Here is an 8378-nt window from a genome sequence, read left to right on the forward strand (position 1 = left end):
CAATGACCTGGAGAATGATTACATGGGAGAGGAGCCATACTTCATGCATTCAATCAACAGACATGTTGCAGTGGAGGATGAAAATCAAACAAAAAGCCAAATGTTGGAAATAAATGCAGGATTGGTAGACTCAGCCCAGTCCATCATGGGGACAACTCCCCTCACCAATGAAAGCATCCACATGAGGTGTTGTCTCAAGCAGCCTGAATCCATCATCAAGGGTCTTCAACATCTAGTCCATGCCCTCTTCGTGCCGTTATCATTAGGCAGGAGGTACAGAACCTGAAGTCCCACATCACCAAATTAAGGAACAGCAACTTTCCTACAACTATTACGTTCTTGAACCAGCCCTTCATCTCTTATCCTGCTCAGCAGTGCAGAACACTACAGATCACCTCTTGCACGAATATAGACATGTTCTTTTTTTTTCACTTAAATTTTATTGATTTTTAAGAGATATATACAAAACAGTGCAACACCATCACCATAAATAAAACAAAGTAAGAAAAACAGCAATCAAAATAAAATAATAAGTAGATAGGGGGAAAAAAAAGAAGTAAATATAAAAAAAAATTGGAATAAGACCGTGTGCTTCACTTACCAAATTAAAAAAAGAAAAAACATTACATTGATTAGACATGTTCTAATTGTGTCTTTCAACCAACCTTTTGTTTCACACAGTCATTTACTTTTCATCATCTTGAATAATTTACGTAGGTTTTGTGTTGTCTGAAGCCATGTTCTTCCATAAACTAGGGCACTCTACGATTCACCTCTACCCCATTGGGGCAGAAATTGGCCTTTGTCTATGGAACTGGTGCGATACAATGCTGAAGACTATATTCTGCACTCTAAATCTTCCTCTTTGCTCTATCTATTGTTCTTGAGTTTGACTAGATTGCATTTATGAGTAGTATTATTTCATCAGTATAGGAAGGAAATGCAGATGCTGGTTTAAACCGAAGATAGAATCAAAAAGCTGGAGTAACTCAGGGGATCAGGCAGCATCTCTGGAATAAAGAGATGGGTGACGTTTCGGGTCGAGACCCTTCTTCAGACTGCGAGTCAGGGGAAAGGGAAACAAGAGATATAGATGGTGAACAGTATATGGCTTGCAAAGAAATGCACACAGAAATGCCCTAACAGTACAGATTTATTAACGATACTAATTTATTATCTGGGTGACATTTACAAGCCTGTTAAGCTGCAGAAAGTAAGAATTTCACTGTTCCATCATCAGTTAGCATGACAATTAAATACTCTTCTCTTTCTTGACTTGATGTGCGATAGAAACAGAAAGTGCAGTAAATGTTCAGCAGATCAGGCAGCATCTGTGGAAAGAGAAACAACAAGAGTCAAAGAGTTGTGTAGCCCATAAACAGGCCCTTTGGCCCATCACACTGATGCTGCCCTTTGGTATTCATCTGTACTAATCCCATTTATGCACTTATGTCCATAGCGTTCTGAGTCTTATGCCCCTGTCCCACTTAGGAAACCTGAACGGAAACCTCGGGAGACTTTGCGCCCCACCCACGGTTTCCGTGAGGTTCCCGGAGGTTTTTGTCAGTCTCCCTACCTGCTTCTACAACCTGCAACCTCCGGCAACCACCTGCAACCTCTGGGAACCACACGGAAACCTTGGCTGGGGCGCAAAGTCTCCAGAGGTTTCCGTTCAGGTTTCCTAAGTGGGACAGGGGCATAAGTGATTCAGATGCATGCCTTGATGGTCCTTAACGTTTCAGGTGTACACCCCTTGTCAGAGAGCTGCGTTGAAGCAGTTGCAGTACTTTAAATAAATGGGTCGGAAAATTCAGCGCATATTTCCAAGGCCTGAGTCATCATGAAAAATAAAGATTTATACACAAAAAAATCCCACCCAGATGGTTCACTTGCTTCATGTGTGAAAGAGGCTGAAGCAAATCTTAAAATGCATTTTGTAATTCTTAAACCTGGAGTGTAGTTGGGAAAATGACAGAATGGTCATAAAGACATGGAACGTCTTGCCATCTTCTCCTCCATGACCATCTGAGAAGAGCCAATGACTTGCATAGGCTTCTCCTAGTTTCCAACAAACGTAGTGATGCGATGATCCTGAACCCATGAATCTCCAATGATATTGTGTGAAATGGTGTTCTGGAGTTCTGAAGTAATTCCAGGTGATTAAGCCTATTTTTGCACACTACATACTCCTAAAGCCCTGTCCCACGGTACGAGTTCATTCCAAGAGCTCTCCCGAGTTTGTCCTGATTCGAACTCGGAGATTTACGGTGATGGCCACTCGTCGGTACTCGGGGACATTTTTCATCATGTTGAAAAATCTTCACGAGTCTTCCCATGTGAGTCTTACCTGCCGTTAGCGAGTCTTCCCGAGTCCCTGCCGTTAGCGCTAAGAGACGTCCCCAGCTCTGACGTACCCGCTACATTCATTCTCCGTGCTTACCACGAGTTTGATTTTTTTTAAACTCGGGAGAGCTCTTGGAATGAACTCGTACCGTGGGACAGGGCTATCAGGTTAGTGCTTTATAATTGCATCGATCACTCTCAGTGTAAAGCAAGTGTATTTGTTCATAATCAGCAATAATATCTGCAGCAGCCAACGGAACTCTCCGGTGGTTGGTTTGAAGATAGAGCTCACACTCCTGTCCATTTACTGGCAGTACGAATGAAATCAGCTTTTCAGCTCCTAACTCAATCAATAAAGTGTCTGCTTGCAATCAGATGGTGTTACAGCAGGGACAGAATGCATGGGTTTGTTGGTTGTTCAGTATTAAATGCATTGAGACATGGAGGATGCTGATAATGACCAAGTTAACAACATGGTAAGATTTGTTATGCTCCCTGTTTGCAGAAAATAATGAAAATAACCTAAAACTGAAGCTTACTGAATATGCTTCAAACAGCAAACCAAAGCAATTCGTGCTCAGAGCTCCCAACATTGCTGACACTTAATAGGCTGGTGAAGCCTTTACTCGTGGTTAGTCCACACCAGAGGATATAAGACTGATATCAGAGAGCATATTGGTTGGCAATGTCGTTTAAATCAGAAATGGGAATGAGGGATCACACTCATGTGAGTCATGGATGTTTTCACAACAGAAAGAGTCTCCCAATCTGTTCAGAGGCAACATTGAAATAAATAGCCCTCCTTTTACGCATTAGTCTAATTTAGACATCTAAAATCTCCCGGAACTTCCACATGTCTAAGAACATCAAATAACTGACAATTAAAAAAGTAACGCCAACCCTGATGAACATGCAGCAGTGATTTGTTTTATACACCACCAAAGCAGTTGACAAGCCACTTTTCAAATTGCTGGAATGCTGCTCGAATAAACAGAGCAACTTGTGGGTGGTTAATCAACAACATGTGCTGAAGGCCAAATTGAAACAGGAAACCTACAGGAGCGGTAAAACAGCAGGAGGCCATTCGGCCCCTCAACCAGGCCAATGTTCAACAAGTTGTCTAATCTAGATGACTAAAATCTGCTGGACTTCCACATTTCTCAGATTCAGATTCAGATTCAATCTTTATTGTCATTGAGCAGTGTACAGTACAGAGACAACGAAATGCAGTTAGCATCTCCCTAGAAGAGCGACATAGAATATGCGCAATAAATATATATACATACATACATACAGTAACAGTAGTGCAATTTTTCTGGGGGAAGGAGTGTCTGGGGGGGGGGGGGTGACTGGCGATCACAAAGGTGCAGAGTTAAGTAGTGTAACAGCCGCAGGAAATAAGCTGTTTCTGGACCTGCTGGTCCGGCAATGGAGAAACCTGTAGCGCCTCCCGGATGGGAGGAGGGTAAACAGTCTGTGGTTGGGGTGAGAGCAGTCCTTGATGATGCTGAGCACCCTTCGCAGACAACGCTTGCTTTAGACAGACTCAATGGAGGGGAGCGAGGAACCGGTGATGCGTTGGGCAGTTTTCACCACCCTCTGCAACGCCTTCCGGTCGGAGACAGAGCAGTTGCCATACCATACTGTGATACAGTTGGTAAGGATGCTCTCGATGGTGCAGCGGTAGAAGTTCACCAGAATCTGAGGAGACAGATGGACCTTCTTTAGTTTCCTCAGGAAGAAGAGACGCTGGTGAGCCTTCTTGACCAGTGTTGAGGTATTGTGGGTCCAAGAGAGGTCATCGGAGATGTTGACCCCCAGAAACCTGAAGCTGGAAACACGTTCCACCTCCGTCCCGTTAATGTGGATGGGGGTGTGCGTGCCGCCCCTAGACCTTCTGAAGTCTACGATGAGCTCCTTGGTCTTCTAAGTAAAACATCAACTAATTGAATGCATTGAGCATATTGAAGGCTGAGATCGATAGATATTTGGATAACTCAAAGGATATAAGGATTAGTCAAGAAGTAAACAAAGTTTCTGATCAGCCGTAAGTTCATAAATTAATAAATTCATAAAACATAGCAGCAGAATTAAGCCATTTGGCCCATTGAGTCTGCTCCACCATTCGATCATAGCTGATCTATTATCTTTCCCAACCCCATTCTCCTGCCTTCTCCCCATAACTTTTGATTCCCTTACCAATCAGTCATCGCCCAAAAGATACCCAACGACCTGGCCTCTGCCGCTGTCTGTGGCAATGAATTCCACAGATTCACCACCCTCTGGCTAAAGAATTTCCATTTCATCTCCATTCATAAGGTACGTCCCTTTAATCTGAGGCTGTGCGCTCTGGTCCTAGACTCTCCCATGATCGTATATTTAATGACAAAGAAGCTCAAATGAGATTACTCCTGCTTCTATTTCTTACATTCTTATTTTCTTACCTATGTAAAGTGCGAGATAAAAATGCACATAGACAAGATGGGAAAAATGACTGATAAAAAAAGAACATGACACTGTCATTCCTTCAGGTGTTATCCGGATGGATAATGTACTGGGGCAATTTCACCACATTTTGACAAATCAATGGGGAAACTCCCAATTATTATGGAACAAATGGGAGCTCCCATATCTACAATACAATATGATATGATATAACTTTATTTACCCAGCAGTGAAATTGGACTGCCAACAGTTATAAAACCCAACAATATATAAGACATTAAACATGAAATTAAAGTGACAAGTGCCAGATATAAAGACAGTTTTTATCCACGAGTAGTTGCTTTAATCAACAGCCAAAAATCTGTAGCCTTCCTTTGATCTGGTATTTTGTTGGTTCACATGCTTGATCAGTGGTGTTTTATCATTAATGTTTTATTATTATTAATGTTTAGTGTTTTCTGAGTCATTCGTAACTGTCACTGTATGTCATGTTGTTACTTGTGGGCGGAGCACCAAGGCAAATTCCTTGTATGTGAATACTCGGCCAATATACTTACTTACTTACTTATGGATGTGCAAAGATTGTTGGGGAGGGACGGGGGGAGGGGATTGGGGGGGGGGGGGGGGGGAGATGGTGATGTCTGCCCCATGACAGAAAAGGGAGGAGTTTTACAGTTTGAGAGCCACAGGGAGGATCTCCTGTGGCTTTCTGTGCTGCATCTTATTGGAGCATCTTACTGGTGCTGAAGGTACTCCTCGGGTTGACCATTGTGTCATGGAGGGGGTGAGCTGTAATGCCCAGGATGCTCTGCAGTTTGAGGAGCATCCTTCCCCCCAAGACCACCTCCAATGAATCCAACTCCACCCCCTAGGACGGAGCCAGGCTTCTGATGAGCTTGTTGATTCTGTTGCCGTCCGCTGCCTTCTGTGGGCAAATCTGCAATTCCAACATCCTCGTGTACCTGCCAAGGGTCATGGAGATTTTCCCAGTGAAGATAACCTCCACTAGATAGTAATATTTATCCAATGACTTGTTTGCATGTGTGCCTTTTTTTGGATAGCCATGTTGATCAACTCTGACTTTCATCTTCCTGTGTATATTGGCACCTGATGAAACCATGGAGAAGGAACATGCATCACGACCCAAATGACTTTGCAATGAGTGACCAAATCAGAGTTTACAGGGTTTTATTGTCCTTGTGTAACAGAGATATTTGATACACAAAAATGCTGGAGAAACTCAGCGGGTGCAGCAGCATCTAGGAGCAAAGGAAATAGGCAACATTTCGGGCCGAAACCCTTCTTCAGACTGGGTTTGAAGCAGTCTGAAGGAGGGTTTTGGCCCGAAACGTTGCCTATTTCCTTCGCTCGCAGTCTGAAGAAGAATTTCGGCCCGAAATGTTGCCTATTTCCAACGCTCCTAGATGCTGTTGCACCTGCTGAGTTTCTGCAGCATTTTTGTGTACTGAAATGTTTTCCAACGCTGGTGATTTTCCAGCATCTGCAGTTTCCTCTTAAACACAGAGATATTTGCATTTAAAAATAAGGACTGATGTAAGAATGTGAACAGAATGTAAGAAGCATGAAGTGCAGGGATGCATAAATGCCTTCAGAAAAGCTATCTTGGATAGAAAGATTGTACCACAGGGGGGAACTTGCAAGGGTAGAACTGAAGCAATTCAATGCTTCACCATAATTGCATCACTCAACATGTTTCACCCTTCTCTGTTTACTGGAGGCGGATTCCCTTCTGAGTTAGATACCTGTAGAGATGTACCCTTTAAATATATACCAATATGTGCTGTATAATGCACAGAGGAAAAGAACCAAATGACATTATGACATAAAAAGATAAAATGAACTAAGACAGCTTTTAGAGTTATTGATTCACAGTTGTACAGCACACAAACAAGCCCCATGGCCCACCCTGTGCATGTCTACTAAGTCGGCACAAATGGCTGGTCCTATTTGCATGCATTTGGCCCATCACCGAAACCCTTCCTATGCATATGTCTGTTCATAGTACTGTTAAAAATCATTATTGTATCCATTTCTATAACATCCTCTGGCAGCTCAGACCACCCTCTGACTAAAAAGGTTGCCCCTGAGGTCCCTCTTAAATCTCTTCCCTTTCACCTTAAGTCGATGCCCTTTAGTTTTAGATTCCGCTACGCTTGGAAAAAGACTGTGAATGCTCACTTTATCCAGTGAGGTCCCTCCTGATCTTGTACACCTGGTAAGGTCACCTCTCAGCTTCCTACGCACCAAAGAAAAAGTCCCAGCCTGTCCAACCTCTCCCAACATTCAATCCTGCAAGTCCAACTAATGCCCCTGTCCCACTTAGGAAACCTGAACGGAAACCTCTGGAGACTTTGCGCCCCACCCAAGGTTTCCGTGCGGTTCCCGGAGGTTCCCAGAGGTTTTTGTCAGTCTCCCCACCTGCTTCCACCACCTGCAACCTCCGGCAACCACCTGCAACCTCCGGGAACCGCACTGAAACCTTGGGTGGGGCGCAAAGTCTCCAGAGGTTTCCGTTCAGGTTTCCTAAGTGGGACAGGGGCATAACACCCAGGTGAATCTCTTCTGCAACCTTCCAACTTAATGGCATCCTTCCTGTAACTGGCTGGTCAGAACTGCACACAATATTCCAAGATGACAAAATAGATTTATAAAAGGAGAATGGTGACTGGGAGAGGGGAAGATAGTGGTAGAAATAGGTGCGCACCAGGGTGGGGTGGGGGTGCATGGGAAAGAGCGGGGATCAGGGGTTATTACTTGAAATTGGAGAATTCAACATTCCTACCGCTGGGTTATAAAGATCGTTCTGTTGCCCCACTGGCACATGAAGAAGCAATGCAGCTTTGCACTGTGTAGGTGAAACAAGGAAGGCAATTGCATTTTCATGCCACTGTTGGTAATGGGCCTGTCCCACCAGCATGCAACAGCATGCGGCTAGCGCAACCTAACGTGGTCGCTTGAGCCGTAAGGCCTCGCGGGGCCGGTCCCACTTCGATCGCCGGAGCCGTATGGAGTTGTGCGGGGCTGGTCCCGACATCGCGTGGGGCTCCGAAAAACTGACAATGTTCAAAAATTCCGCGTGGCAACGACCTGTCGGCCCACAGCCGCTTTGAGGCCGTACGCACCGCCACGACGGCCGTACGCAGCATCTCGATGCCGTATGCAGCATCTTGACACCGTACGCCTAGCGCGTGGCATTGCGCGATGACGTCACCACCCGGCGTGCCGTTGCGTGATGACGTAACTGCCCGATGCCGTGCGACGTCCAAATTCAGTCGGCCCGCCTCCTGCCCAGCTGATTGGTGAGTATGATGTCGGGACCAGCCCCGCACAACTCCAGACGGCTCCGCGGTTGGAAGTGGGACCGGCCCCGCGAGGCCGTACGCCTCAAGCCACCACGTTTGGTCGCGCTAGACGCATGCAATCGCATGCTGGTGGGACAGGCCCTTAACGCAGTAAAAGCAGCAAAGGCTTTTCACTGAATCTCGGTACATGTGACACAAAACTAAACGGAATAAACTAAACTGAACCCTCTCTACCCCCAGCCCCACAAGGCGGTGGCCATGGTGTTG

This window comes from Amblyraja radiata, chromosome 4, assembly GCF_010909765.2.
Source record: "Amblyraja radiata isolate CabotCenter1 chromosome 4, sAmbRad1.1.pri, whole genome shotgun sequence".
Classification (NCBI taxonomy): Eukaryota; Metazoa; Chordata; class Chondrichthyes; order Rajiformes; family Rajidae; genus Amblyraja; species Amblyraja radiata.